We start from the raw sequence: 12,629 nt of genomic DNA, 5'->3' as shown, positions 1-12,629 counted from the left end.
GTAAAGTAAATCATTGCACATTTCAACCTCCTTTTGTCACCAACCTTGGAATCAGCCAGGACTCCACATCATATGTGCAGGAGCCCACCTTAACTTCTTCAAGGTAGAGCAAACGGACAGAAAATACTAGGTATATGAAAAGACTGTACTTCAAAAGGAGACTCTTCTAAGGAATTACCATAAACAATATGTACATAAAGTTGCTGTACAGTCCAAACATGGATGGATCTACGATGTGGTAGACTCAGAAGGAAAAAGACGTCATAGCTATGAAGCCAAGGTAGGTAACCACAAAGTAGGAAGGATCTGAGATTAGGAAAGACAACCAAAAATATCAATGCCAACTCAAAAGTTGCAATGGGGAGAGTAACGTATGGGAAATAATTGAAAATCTCAACAGAGTAGATGATAGCCTTGAGAAATTCTGCCAGTGTTCAGAGAAAAGGCAAAAAGATTACATTTATTAAATGAACAATGAGATATGGGAGATGAATGCATAAATATATGCATGTTTCCAAAAAGAAAGATATCAATAAAGAAATCACCACAAGAATTGAATACTGAGATGAAAAATAGATTTTAAGTCTTCAAATCAATACTACTCAAAGAGTACCAGGGAAAAAATAAAACAGACTATTATCATGATACAGCCTGGCCAAAAAAATATATATATATATTATTATTATTTTTTTTAGTATTAGGGAAATGAATACAATGCTTTAAGCATCCAGACAGAAAAACAGACTACCTACAAAGGAATAGCCATCAGAAATACCCCAGACTTCTCTTCTGCAACCCTCATTGCTAGAATTCAATCAAGCCCTATCTAGAGAGCCTTGAGATAAGGACTATGACCCAAGCATTTTATATAAAGCAAGAAAAATAGAAAGTAATCTCATCTGTGCAAGGCTTTCTGAAAGCAATTTCTTAAAAACATTCTCAGCTACATATGGCCTAAACATTTTACTTGAATACATACTTAAATTTGTTATGGCATGAATTTAAGGATGGAGGAATGGTAACGTTATTAACCAGGTATAAGTAATAGAATGCCTTAAACGGAGTTAAGTCTAAATAAATTTGGTCAATATGGGTATAAACCTTAAAGAAAGTGTTAAAAGTAATTCTTCTTAAAAAAGAGATTATTTTGGCATTTATGAAATAATAATAAATTTGATTTTAATAACCCTACATTATATCACTAGATTTTTTTCAACAAAAAACTAGGACATGGAGGGGACGGAGAAAGAGAAATAGTAAATGTGTCCAATTTCTCGCCTTACAGAAAGAAATCTGTTAAATATCATTTTTTCCTGGCACTGTTTAGGGAAAACGAGCTCATAATTATTTTAAAAAACAAGCAAAAACCTTAAAGGCTGCAATAGTTGGAAATTTTAAGAATTTTTTTTTAAGATCAATACCTTTTAGCTATCCGAGAAGAAGGAGCAAAGAAAGTATAGTCCAGGGGCACCTGGGTGGCTCAGTGGGTTGAGCCTCTGCCTTCGGCTCGGGTCATGATCTCAGGGTCGTGGGATCGAGTCCCGCATCGGGCTCTCTGCTCCGCGGGGAGCCTGCTTCTCCCTCTCTCTCTGCCTGCCTCTCTGCCTACTTGTGAGCTCTGTCAAATAAATAAATAAAATCTTTAAAAAGAAAAAAAAAAAGAAAAAGAAAGTATAGTCCAGACAGCTAAAGAAAAAATGTTGAATAACATGGGCAATTTTTGTATTGTTAATTTAAAAAAATAAATAAACAATGCATAGAAAAAAAAATCTTAATTCTGTAACAACATTCATATATGCATATATGTTCACATGTATAAAAGTTATGAACCCAGAAAAGTTATGCCGAAGTGTTAGATGTAGCTATGTCTGGGTAGTGGGATCAGAGGCGATTTTGACAGTCATCTCCACACTCCTCTCTGTCTTCCAAAGCCAAAATGTAAGTCCATTGCCTGATACGCTCCTTGGCCTTTTTCATAAGCCTCCTTGAAAACTTAAAGATATTTATATACACATTTATATACAATATTCCAAACACTCTTACGTCTTTCTGCTCACATGGTTTCCCAGAAAATAGTGGTCAAGGACTAAAGTATGCTCATGGAGAGCAGGATTTCAAAAAGAAAGAAGAGTCTGCACTAATGAAGTATGTTGGGGAAGAAGCATTAAGCTACAAGAACTTTTTTGAAAAGTGGGGCGCGGGGTGTGGGACTGGAATGGGATGCTGGGCTGGCTTCCCCTGAGGCTTCTGCAGCAGCATCGGGGCCATGGGGGTGGTGAGTCTGGCTGGGGCTGAGGCCAGGGAGCTCAAGGAGGTAAGGCCACAACAAGGAGAGGATCCCTGTCACCAAGCTGGGCCACCTGGTAAAGGATATGAAGATCAGATCCCTGGAGGAGATCTGTCTCTTCTCCCTGCCCATCAAAGAATCTGAGATCATTGACTTCTTCCTGGGAGCATCCCTCAAGGACGAGGTTTTGAAGATCATGCTTGTGCAAAAAGCAGACCCGTGTAACCCAGCGGACCAGATTCAAGGCATTTGTTGCCACCGGAGATTACAGTGGACACCTGTGTCTGGGGGTCAAGTACTCCAAGGAGGTAGCCACTGCCATCCGCGGGGATATCACCCTGGCCAAGCTGTCCATCGTCCCACTGTGGCGAGGCTACTGGGAAAAAGATCAGCAAGTCCCACACTGTCCTAGGCAAGGTGACTGGCTGTTGTGGCTCTGTGCTGGTGCATCCCATCTCTGCCCCCAGAGGCACTGGCATTTATCTCAGCCCCCGTGCCCAAGAAGCTACTGATGATGGCCGAAACTGACGACCGATACTTTGTCAAGGTTACTTTTGATGCCATCTCCAAGACCTATAGCTATCTCACCCTGACCTCTGGAAGGAGGCAGTGTTCACCAAGTCTCCCTATCAGAAATTCACTGACCATCTTGTGAAGACCCACACCAGAGTCTCTGTGCAGAGGACCCAGACTCCAGCTGTAACCCCCTCATAGTTTTATACAAGAAAAATAAAGTGAACTACAGCTTGAAAAAATAAATAAAAATAAGTAATAAATAAATAATTGGCAGTGAGACATACCATTGGCAAGAATACTTCCCTAGAGTCTATATGGTTTCTTGAGATTGGTGCCTACCTATCAGGACAAATTCTTTTATAAGTGACAAAAGATAAAGGTCTCAATGCTAGGATCTTGGGATGGTAGACCTTTAAGACTAAAGATCTTGAAAGACAAACACATCAAGAAATCGGACTTCCAAAACTCAAGCCTTAATTAAGTAGGGTTTTGAAGGCTATAAACTCCAACGATGGCTTCCATTATTTCAGATTGCAATCGCTAGGGAGCGTTCTGAAGGCTAACCATTCCTGAACGCTACAGGGAGGGAGTCAGTCCCCATCCCCACTGCATGGTCCCCCACACTACCCTTCTCTATATACTCATCCTTCTCAGGGCACTCCTTTTCTTCCACAGTCAGCCGAAGCAGTCCCCAGCCACTAGGAACTAGCATAAAGTATGTCACCACCTTTGTCAATGACCTATGTTGCCTTTAAGGTGACACTCTCAGATTCACAGGAAAGCTAGCTGAGATTTGCAACTGACTTTGCTGTCTTTCCTACCTTATTGAACTCATGTATAAATTCATTTTGAACGAGCAGATTCCCCAGTACTACAAGAACTGGAAAGAATATAAAATGTAATGCCTACTTTCAAAGTTTGGATTATGGTTTGTGAGTGCTTCAATATTCATCTGTAGGAAGAAATTATTAGAATCTAGATGGCTTCTAAAGTGCCTTCCAATTTTAATACTCTATGATTCTATTATTTCTACAGAGCTGAATCAAGGGAAATTAATATAGCCTGATTAAGTAAGGCAGTTTGAGATCGAGGCTACACGGAGGCTGCTCTCTCTGTGGCTCAAGGTATTTCGTAGAATGCTGTGCTAAAAATGTAATGGCATTCTGCAACCAATGCAAACATGTTCTAATTGATGGGAGGGGGGGAAAAATTCAGAGTGCCAGCAATTCCTCTGTGAGCTAGCGTGGCAGGGAGAGTGTGGGGATCAGTGAAGCATCAAGTTACAGACCAAATTGAAGGTCTGAAAAAAGAGTGGCAAGGTCTAACCATCCGCTGTCTGAGCTGCCAGACTTGGACCTACCACCCTTAGTCACAAAGGACTGCTCCGCGCATGCTAAGCACACAGCTAAGGGCTCCAAACATCTTTTATTAAAAAGGCCTTCAGTTCCAAATAGATCTTTATGGAATTATTTCCTTGAAGTTTTTAGTTCTGTCATATTAAAATTTCCATGAAAATGTAATCAAAACCTAATGCTTACAGTGTTCTGCCACAGAGAAAAATATTGTGGGGTTTTGTTCCTATTAAAAACATGTGTTACGTATATATACATAATTATGTAAGTCCCAGACCCAGTGTACACACATCTATACAAAAACCTTAGGAAAATAATGATAATCGTTTGGCCTAAGCCAACAAAACTCATAACATAATATCGTACCCTGTCCATAACACCCCTCATTAAGCCAATGCTTTGAAAAGGTCAGCAAGCAATGAATACTTCTGCATATTTTGTGGCATAGGCTGCAAACGCTAGATCTATAGGGATGAATTAAGGTCACTTTTAAAATTCAAACACAGTATTTTCTCGACTTGGTTGGCTGAATCGTGTGCATCTGCACTCTTTTTCCTAGGGGGAAGTTAATTTTAGAAAGGAGGAAAAGTTTGCCAGGAAAACAATCATATTGGCTCAATACCTAGACAGTGACTCTTTTCTTAAAAGTTCAAAATGCTTTACAGACAGTCTCCTACTTGTCCTTAATATCCTTGAAAGCAGGTACCAAATACCATTCCTGTTTCATAATGAGCATCTCATTTCATAAAAAGTGGTATGATTTAATATGATACCAACGGAACAGTATTTTTTTTTAAATGAGTCCTTTACCTCAATTTTCCAAAGACAGATAAAATAAAAATATTTCTTTTCCCTGGTAGCTACTCTGAGAGTTCGGTAGGTACCTAGAACAGTTCAGATACAGATATATACAAAAAGCAGCAGAAATATATGCATGGCAAAGTGCGAGATGGAGAAACATTCAGTATCTGTATAAATTTAAATACAATATAACGTACATACACTCTCAACCAACTCAGGTAGAAGAGCTTGGTTCAAATAATTAGGAATGTGAACAGAATCTAAATTAATTTATATGATAATTCTTCCTTCTGTTTTCCTAGGGATACAGTGCATTTGGATCTTTGGCTTTAAAGTAACCAATCTGTAAAGACGACAGTGGTCATTGACAGAAAGTCCATGCAAGCACAGAGGAGGAAGATTTTCTGATTTCCATGGGAATAGGCCTCAGCCCTTTCTAATCGCCAGAGTACTTTTGAAGGAATTCTTACATTGAAAAAAACTGACGTTTAAAAGCTAGCTCTTTAACAAGGGCTCTTAGAAGTATGGTATTTCTCTCCACCCTCTGTTTGAGTTCCAAACCAACGTTAACCCTCCCTTCCCAAAACTGCCAACTCAGAACCAACCACCCCACCAAATTCATCAGCATGAAAGAAACCAGCTTTCGCTCTGTTTTTATTCTCCAGGTGATGCTTCCCAATGGTTGGGTGTCCCCTCTCCCACTTCTGCAGACCTTTAAGATACTTTGAAGAGATTGGGGTTGGGGGGAGGGAAGCACATCGCCATCCCCGGGAGTGCTTTTTAAATGCACAGAAGCCTGCGTGTGCACCCCCCCCCCCCACTCCATTTCTGAATTAGTATCTGAGCGCTTGAGTAGGACCTACTGCTTTAGGCTGTGATAAAGTTCTAGTCACAGCGCAGTCCCCCAGAAAACCTACTAAACTCATCACAGTATTTCATTTTCCGGGGGGGGGGGGGGACCCAAAACAAAAACAAAAACAAACACACAAAACCAAAGAGCCTCAACCTATTGTTCGGTGCAGATAGGAAGATAAGACGGCACACCTACTTTGAACCAACGGTCATCATCGCCACCCCCACCCCCCCACCCCCGGCAAAGTTAGGCTAGACACAGGAGGGGGGGCGGGGGTAATGTTTTGATAGAAGAGCAGTTGTGATACTCCGACCTGGAAATTACTGCAGAGTCTAGGGGAGAACCGTGCGCGGGTGCTTGCGCCACACACCTGGAGAAGGGTCAAGACCTCCCGCCTGCCCTCCCACCCTCTCCCTACGAGCCCGGGAGGCGGGTTCTGGGGGCTGCCCGGGGGAGGGGGGCACAAGAGAAGGGGTAAGGGGAGAGGAGACGGGGGTCCTGCGCAGCTGGCCGAGGAACGGAGTCCCCGCCGCCCACCCTCCCACCCCCCCCCCCCCCCGGCCCGGGGCTCGCTCCGCGCGCAGGACACCGGGGCGGGCGCGAGCGAGAGAGGCCGACCCGGCACCTGGTGCGGCTGGCCCGGCAGCCCTCGGGGGAGGGCGCACGCCGCGCCCCTGCTTACCTTGCGCGCGAGGTCCGAGTCCGGAGCGGGGACGCAGGGAGGGGCCGCTGTCAGCTCCTCCCGGCGGCGCTTCAGGTATCAGAGGCGCGCGGGTCTCCTAGCTACCCGCCGCCCCGCGCGCCCCGGGCCCCCTCCTCCCGCCCGCGCCCCCGGCGCCCGCCCGCTCATCCCCCTGCGGCCGCCCTCCGCCGCGCTCCCCTTCTCCCCCTGCTGTTTATTCCGGAGAGCGGTGGCCCCTCTCCCGAGCCTTCCCTCCCCCAGCGCGTGCACGCACACACCTCCCCCAGAAACGCTCTCTCTTTCGGAAGGGGCAGCGACGGTGGTCCTTGAAATTCTGGGGCTGGGCGATTTCAGAGGAACCCTTTTAAAATCTTGGATCTACCCAATGAGGTTCAAGGGAGGCACCACGTCTAATCGTCCCTGCCTCCATCCCCGCTGGCCTTTCCCACAACGGCACTGAACGCTTGATATTCTTGGAGCTTGTGCTCTGGGGATCTCCGGCCAGTCATTTTAATTTTTCCAAAAGAACTCCTTCCATTTTCCTGTTTTAAAAATGTAGACGTCCCCACTATTCAAACTTGGGTTGCCGCAACTTCAGATTGGCCTCGGGAAGGCTATGCTGCGTTCAGCTGTGCAAGACAAGGCAGGTCTCTTCTGCCAGCACTGCGGATACCTGCCACCTGTTAGGGCCCCAGGTCTAGGCGAGAGCAGTTCATTACACCTGGCTTTGGTTACTGAGTACGTCTGCAGCCTCCGTTTCTCAGGAGAGACACTTCTGAAGCCAAAGTTCCGGGAAGGAGCAGGGGGACGTGTGCAAAGAGAGTTCTAAGGCCGACCAACTAGCACTGGGCAGAGCATACCCAATACCATGAGAGAGAAGAACCATGGGAAGGCATCTGTGAAAACATCACCGTGTCATTAACATGCAGGGGCTGGGAGTGACATAATCCCTATTGGGCATGTGGAAGGTGCTTTGTTAAATGGCACTCCATGGGTTCATTCATTCATTTGCCTCTCAGTATCTGTATTTATGGAGTAGGTTACAGGAAGTGTAGCATTATTCATAGTCGGTCATGCCAGTGACAACTTAAATGATGCCAGGAATTACCTTAAGAAGCAACTAGTTTATTACAGAGCCTGGAAAATGTAAATCGCTATTAAAGAGACTCTGGCCTTTGTATTTATTCTGCCGATATTTATCAAATGCTCGCTAGCTGCAGATACCGCGGGGTGCTAGGGGTGGAACAGTGAACAGGAAAGGCAACATCCCTAACCTCAGGGAACTGAACAGAGGGCTATACAGGTGAACAGGCTGTTATTGAAAGCAGATGTTCTGATGGCAGGTGGCACGCGAGGAGGGCGCTGTACGTGAAGCCCAGGGAATGTGGCTTTTAAGCTGAGACCTGAAGACTGGATATAACATGACTAGAGACGGGGGAGTTTCCTAGTAAGGGGAGAGCACGGACATGCCCTGGGATGTTTATAGCAGCAATGTCCACAGTAGCCAAACTATGGAAAGAAACTAGATGTCCATCACCAGAGGAATGGATAAAGAAGATATGGTGTATATATATACACACACACACGTGTGTGTGTGTGTATAATGCAGCCGTCAAAAAACGAAATCCTGCCATTTGTAACGACGTGGATGGAAATAGAGGGTATTTTGCTAAGCGAAATAAGTCAATCAGAAAAAGTCAAGTATCATATGATCTCTCTGATATGAGGAACTTGAGAGGCAGGGTGGGGGTTCGTGGGGAGAAGGGAGGGAAAAAATGAAACAAGATGGGTTGGGGAGGAAAACAAACCATAAGAGACTCTTAATCTCAGAAAACAAACTGAGGGTTGGGGGGGATGGGGTGGCTGGTTGATGGACATTGGGGAGGGTATGTGCTATGGTGAGTGCTGTGAATTGTGTAAGACTGATGATTCACAGACCTGTACCCCTGAAACAAATAATACTTTATATGTTAATTTAAAAAATAAACAAACTTTAAAAAAAGAGAGAGAAAGAAAGCTAAAGGTAAGGAAGAGCATGGCAAATCAATGAATTTCAAGAAGCTCATTTTGGCTGTTGGATTCTTTTTTTGGAGGAGGGAGTGCCCGTGGTTGGAAGAAAGAATGGAGAGACATAGCTAGAGAGGTTAAAAAGAGGCGAGATCATGGAGAGTCCGCGAAGCCATATTTTAAAACTGCATTTGATTCCACAGACAAGAGGGAGGCACTGTAATGTTACCAAGCAAGGTCACGATGAGATCAGCTTTTTGCTTGAGAAAGACCATGGGTTGCAAGCAGAGAACAAATGAGGGTTGGGGGAGGGATGGGAGGGACTCGGAGAAGAGCTCTGGAAGGGGTACATGCTCAGTGAGTACCTTTCCAGATCTTCATGCCTTTGAGGCATCTAAGTTCAGTCCTATGACAAGTCCCCCGAGAGACAAAAGTTTCCTGAAGGGACTCCTAGAGGGAGAGCCGAGTAGCAGTGGTAAACGGTGACATGCCACGGAAGGAAATGGACATCAGAGATTAAAAAAAAATGTTGTTTAGGAAACATTTTATTATATAGTAACTCATACAGTTCAAGGATAGAAAGCACGTTGATCTGTAACTGACTAGTAGAATAAAGGAGAATTTGACACACAGGAATCACTTTGATATAGATTCTAAAGGTCCTACTGTGTGACAGCAGACGAGCATGTTCCCACCGCAGCTCCCCTCTCCTCTTGAGAGTTCTTTGATTCCTATTACCGCTCACTCCTACCATCTAATCATTTGATGACCTTCCTCAATTTGAACCCTTCTGTCTGAAATCGAAGTTCACGCTAGTTCTACGGGGCTATGCTCTCTAGATTTGCTGAGGTCTAGACATTGACGGCTGGGAGCTCCGTTACCTCGTCGTTACCTCGAGGCAACCTGGTGAGCTGTAATCAGGTCTAAAGGAGGGCGTGAGAGCCTGGGCTGGGGTGTTGGGAGGCAATGGGACTCATGCTGGGCCCCCCCCCACCTGATTCTGAGAACAAATGGGCATAGGTGAAGGTGGGGGAGGGGGAAGCAGGTTGACCTTAGGTCGGCCAAGCCAGAGCAGGACAGGCAAACATTTTTTCCTTAATTGTTTTGAGGAACCTCTACACCCAATGTGGGGCCAGAACTCACAACTCTGAGATCGAGAGTAGCAGGCTCTCCCCACTGAGCCAGCCGGGCACCCCAGGACAGCCAAACACTTTGCCCCTAGATCACTCTCTTCAGTAGTCTTTGTTGTTGTTTATTTTTTTCTAAGATTTTATTTTTATTTATTTGACAGACAGAGTGAAAGGAGGAACACAAGCAGAGGGAGTGGGAAAGGGAGAAACAGGCTTCCCACCAAGCAGGGAGCCTGATGCAGGGCTGGATCCCAGGACCCTAGGATCATGACCTGAGCCCAAGGCAGCCCCTTAACGACTGAACCACCCAGGTGCCCTTGTTGTTGTTTATTTTAAGATAATTTAGTGTTGGGTGCCTGGGTGGCTCAGTGGGTTAAGCCTCTGCTTTCAGCTTGGGTCATGAGCTCAGGGTCCTGGGATCGAGCCCCAAATAGGGCTCTCTGCTTGGTGGGAAGCCTGCTTCCCACCCCCGCCCCCGCCTGCTTCTCTGCCTACTTGTGATCTCTGTCAAATAAATAAGTAAAATCTTTAAACAAAAAAAAAAAGATAATTTGCTGTCTTCTCTCTCTCTCGCCAGTTCTATTCCCGTCCATTTTCCTTCACATTTTTTCATTTTCATTTTCATCACATTTTTCATTCTCCTCTCTTTAACTTTTTCTTCTCTTTCCTTCCTTCCTTCCTTGATTCATTCCACAAATATTTTTCTATCTAGTATTGTTTTGTATCTCAATAGTAAGTGCTGGATATACAAAGACAATCAAGGATTAGGTCTGCCTTAGACTAGAGTTCTTTCTGAAGAGCTGCATTACTCTTGACTCCTCAAACACACTTTCTTTTTTGTCCTTTAGGCTCGTCCTTGAATTCGTAGTCAGTGGACGTATGAATTAGAATACTATGGTTGCCAGTAACAGAAATGCAGTAGCAGGCCTGTCACCTGGAAACCAAAGGCATGGATACAGACAGGCTCCCTCAACAATCAGGAACGGGGAATGAAATATAATCACGAATCTTTGTTCCTCCCTTATCCTAATTCACTTTCCTCTTCACTCTCTCTCTCTCAATTCCACATTGAGATTGAGGGGATTAACCCGCCTTCCCTAGGTCAGATGGCCACTCAGGGGGGACCAGGGGTCAGGGTCATGATGTAAACACGTGCCTGCCAGAGTTCTTCATGTAACTATACAGGTGGCGGCCAGCACAGAATTGGGGATAAAAAGGAAAGTGTGTTTGAGGAGTCAAGAGTAATGCAGCTCTTCAGAAAGAACTCTTAATGAAGGTTTGCTGTAAGGGTAGACACACAAATAATTACAACATAATTTCATAAGTGCTATAATAAAGATATGAACAAAGTACTAAGAGAACAAAGTGCGGGGGGAGAAGTTGTCTCAACTTCAGAAACACGAGGAATGTTTCACGGAGAAGGCAATGAGTTGAGTCAGGACGGCTGAATTTATGTTTGCCAGACAAACGTACTAGCTAGTCTGTAGCATTTGCAAGATTATCCCTTGTTTGGTGACTAGTTTTTCAGTGAGGTGAGGGCTTCAGGCAGAGACCAGAAAGGAGTCTATGACAGCAGTGAGGGAGAGAGCTAATATGGCCTGAGAGATAAGGAGGGGTGTGTGGGACATGTAGACATTTAGAATCCGGAAGACTTGACATGAGGAGTTGAGAAAAGGAGTTGAAATCATCCAAAGATGATTTCAAATAGTGAATTCTGAGACACAAGGTGGACAACAAAGCAATGAAATGAATCAGTAGAAAGGGGAGAGCTTTGCTAGAGAAAGGGTTTCATTTTTGATATGTTGATTCAGATATTGACACGATATTGAGTGAAGAAATCCAATAGTTGATGAGTATAGGGCGCCTGGGTGGCTCAGTCGGTTAAGCAACTGCCTTCTCAGGTCATGATCCCAGGGTCCTGGGATTGAGTCCCACGTTGGGCTCCCTGCTCAACGGGGAGCCTGCTTCCTCCTCTCCCACGCCCCCCTGCTTGTGTTCCCTCTCTCACCGTATCTCTCTGTCAAATAAATAAATAAATAAATAAATAAATCGAAAAAAGTTGTTGATGAGTAGGCTACTCAAAGAGAAAGTGTGTTGCTAAATACATTGATTTGGACTTTGTTGATCTAGAGGTCATTGATACCACGGGTATGGATGAGAATACCCAGAAAAATCATGTGTAAAGAAAGAACCAGGAGCTTATGTCCCTGAAGGACATCAACAACAGATGCAAGACAGCCAGCAGAGGAAAGGAACCAAGAGAAAGCAATGTCATGTGAGGACACTGCCATGCAAAAGAAAGGGTTTTTGAAAGAAGGGGATGGTGGGGCATTGGTTGGCTCAGTTGGTAGAACATGTGACTCTTGATCTCAAGGTCACATGTTTGAGCCCACATGGGGTGTAGAGATTGCTTAAAAATAAATAAACTTTAAAAAAAGAGAAGGTGATGGTAAGCAGTGCAAATGCTGTAGAGAAACTAAGCAATAGTATAGGACTATTCAAAAGGAGCCTTTCACTTGCCTATTTGGGGATGATTGCTGGTCTTGAGAGAAGTTTTGCAGAGAACTAGGAAAAGAAAATACATTGCATTCTATCAGGGCAACACTGAGGTTTTGAAACAGATAGATCTTTGTTGTGAGGGCTGCCTTGTGTATTATACAATATTTAGCAGCATCCTGGGCCTCTACACACTAGATGCCAGCAGCTCCTCCCCAGGTTGTGGCAACTGGAAATGTCTCCTGGCAATGTCAAATCCCCGGCAGGCAAAATTCCCAGCCCCATCCCACATCAGAACTACTGCATTAAATTGAGAAGTGGCTGGGACAGTTTTCTTTTCCTAATTTGCAAGGAGGTGTTTATTTTAAATTTAATTTCATAAATGGAAAATGCCTTATGGGATAAATACTTTGCCCAAGCCTTCTCTAGCTCATTAAGAAATATTTTATTTCTGAAAGCCTAAATTCAAAATAAAATCTATAGGACGATTTCAGAGTTAGGTGTA

At 44.4% G+C, this 12,629-nt stretch overlaps 1 pseudogene across 1 annotated transcript; it reads left to right on the top strand.

The window, feature by feature from the left end:
* Positions 1-2,266: 2,266 nt before the first annotated feature.
* Positions 2,267-2,931, top strand: LOC308344419 (small ribosomal subunit protein uS5-like; annotated as a pseudogene). Its single transcript has 2 exons — positions 2,267-2,314; positions 2,370-2,931. The product of its transcript is annotated as a small ribosomal subunit protein uS5-like (transcript).
* The last annotated feature ends 9,698 nt before the right edge of the window (positions 2,932-12,629 follow it).

The sequence above is a fragment of the Martes martes genome (assembly GCF_963455335.1).
Source record: "Martes martes genome assembly, chromosome: 6".
In the NCBI taxonomy this organism is placed as follows: Eukaryota; Metazoa; Chordata; class Mammalia; order Carnivora; family Mustelidae; genus Martes; species Martes martes.
This window is presented reverse-complemented; position numbering and strand designations above follow the sequence as displayed.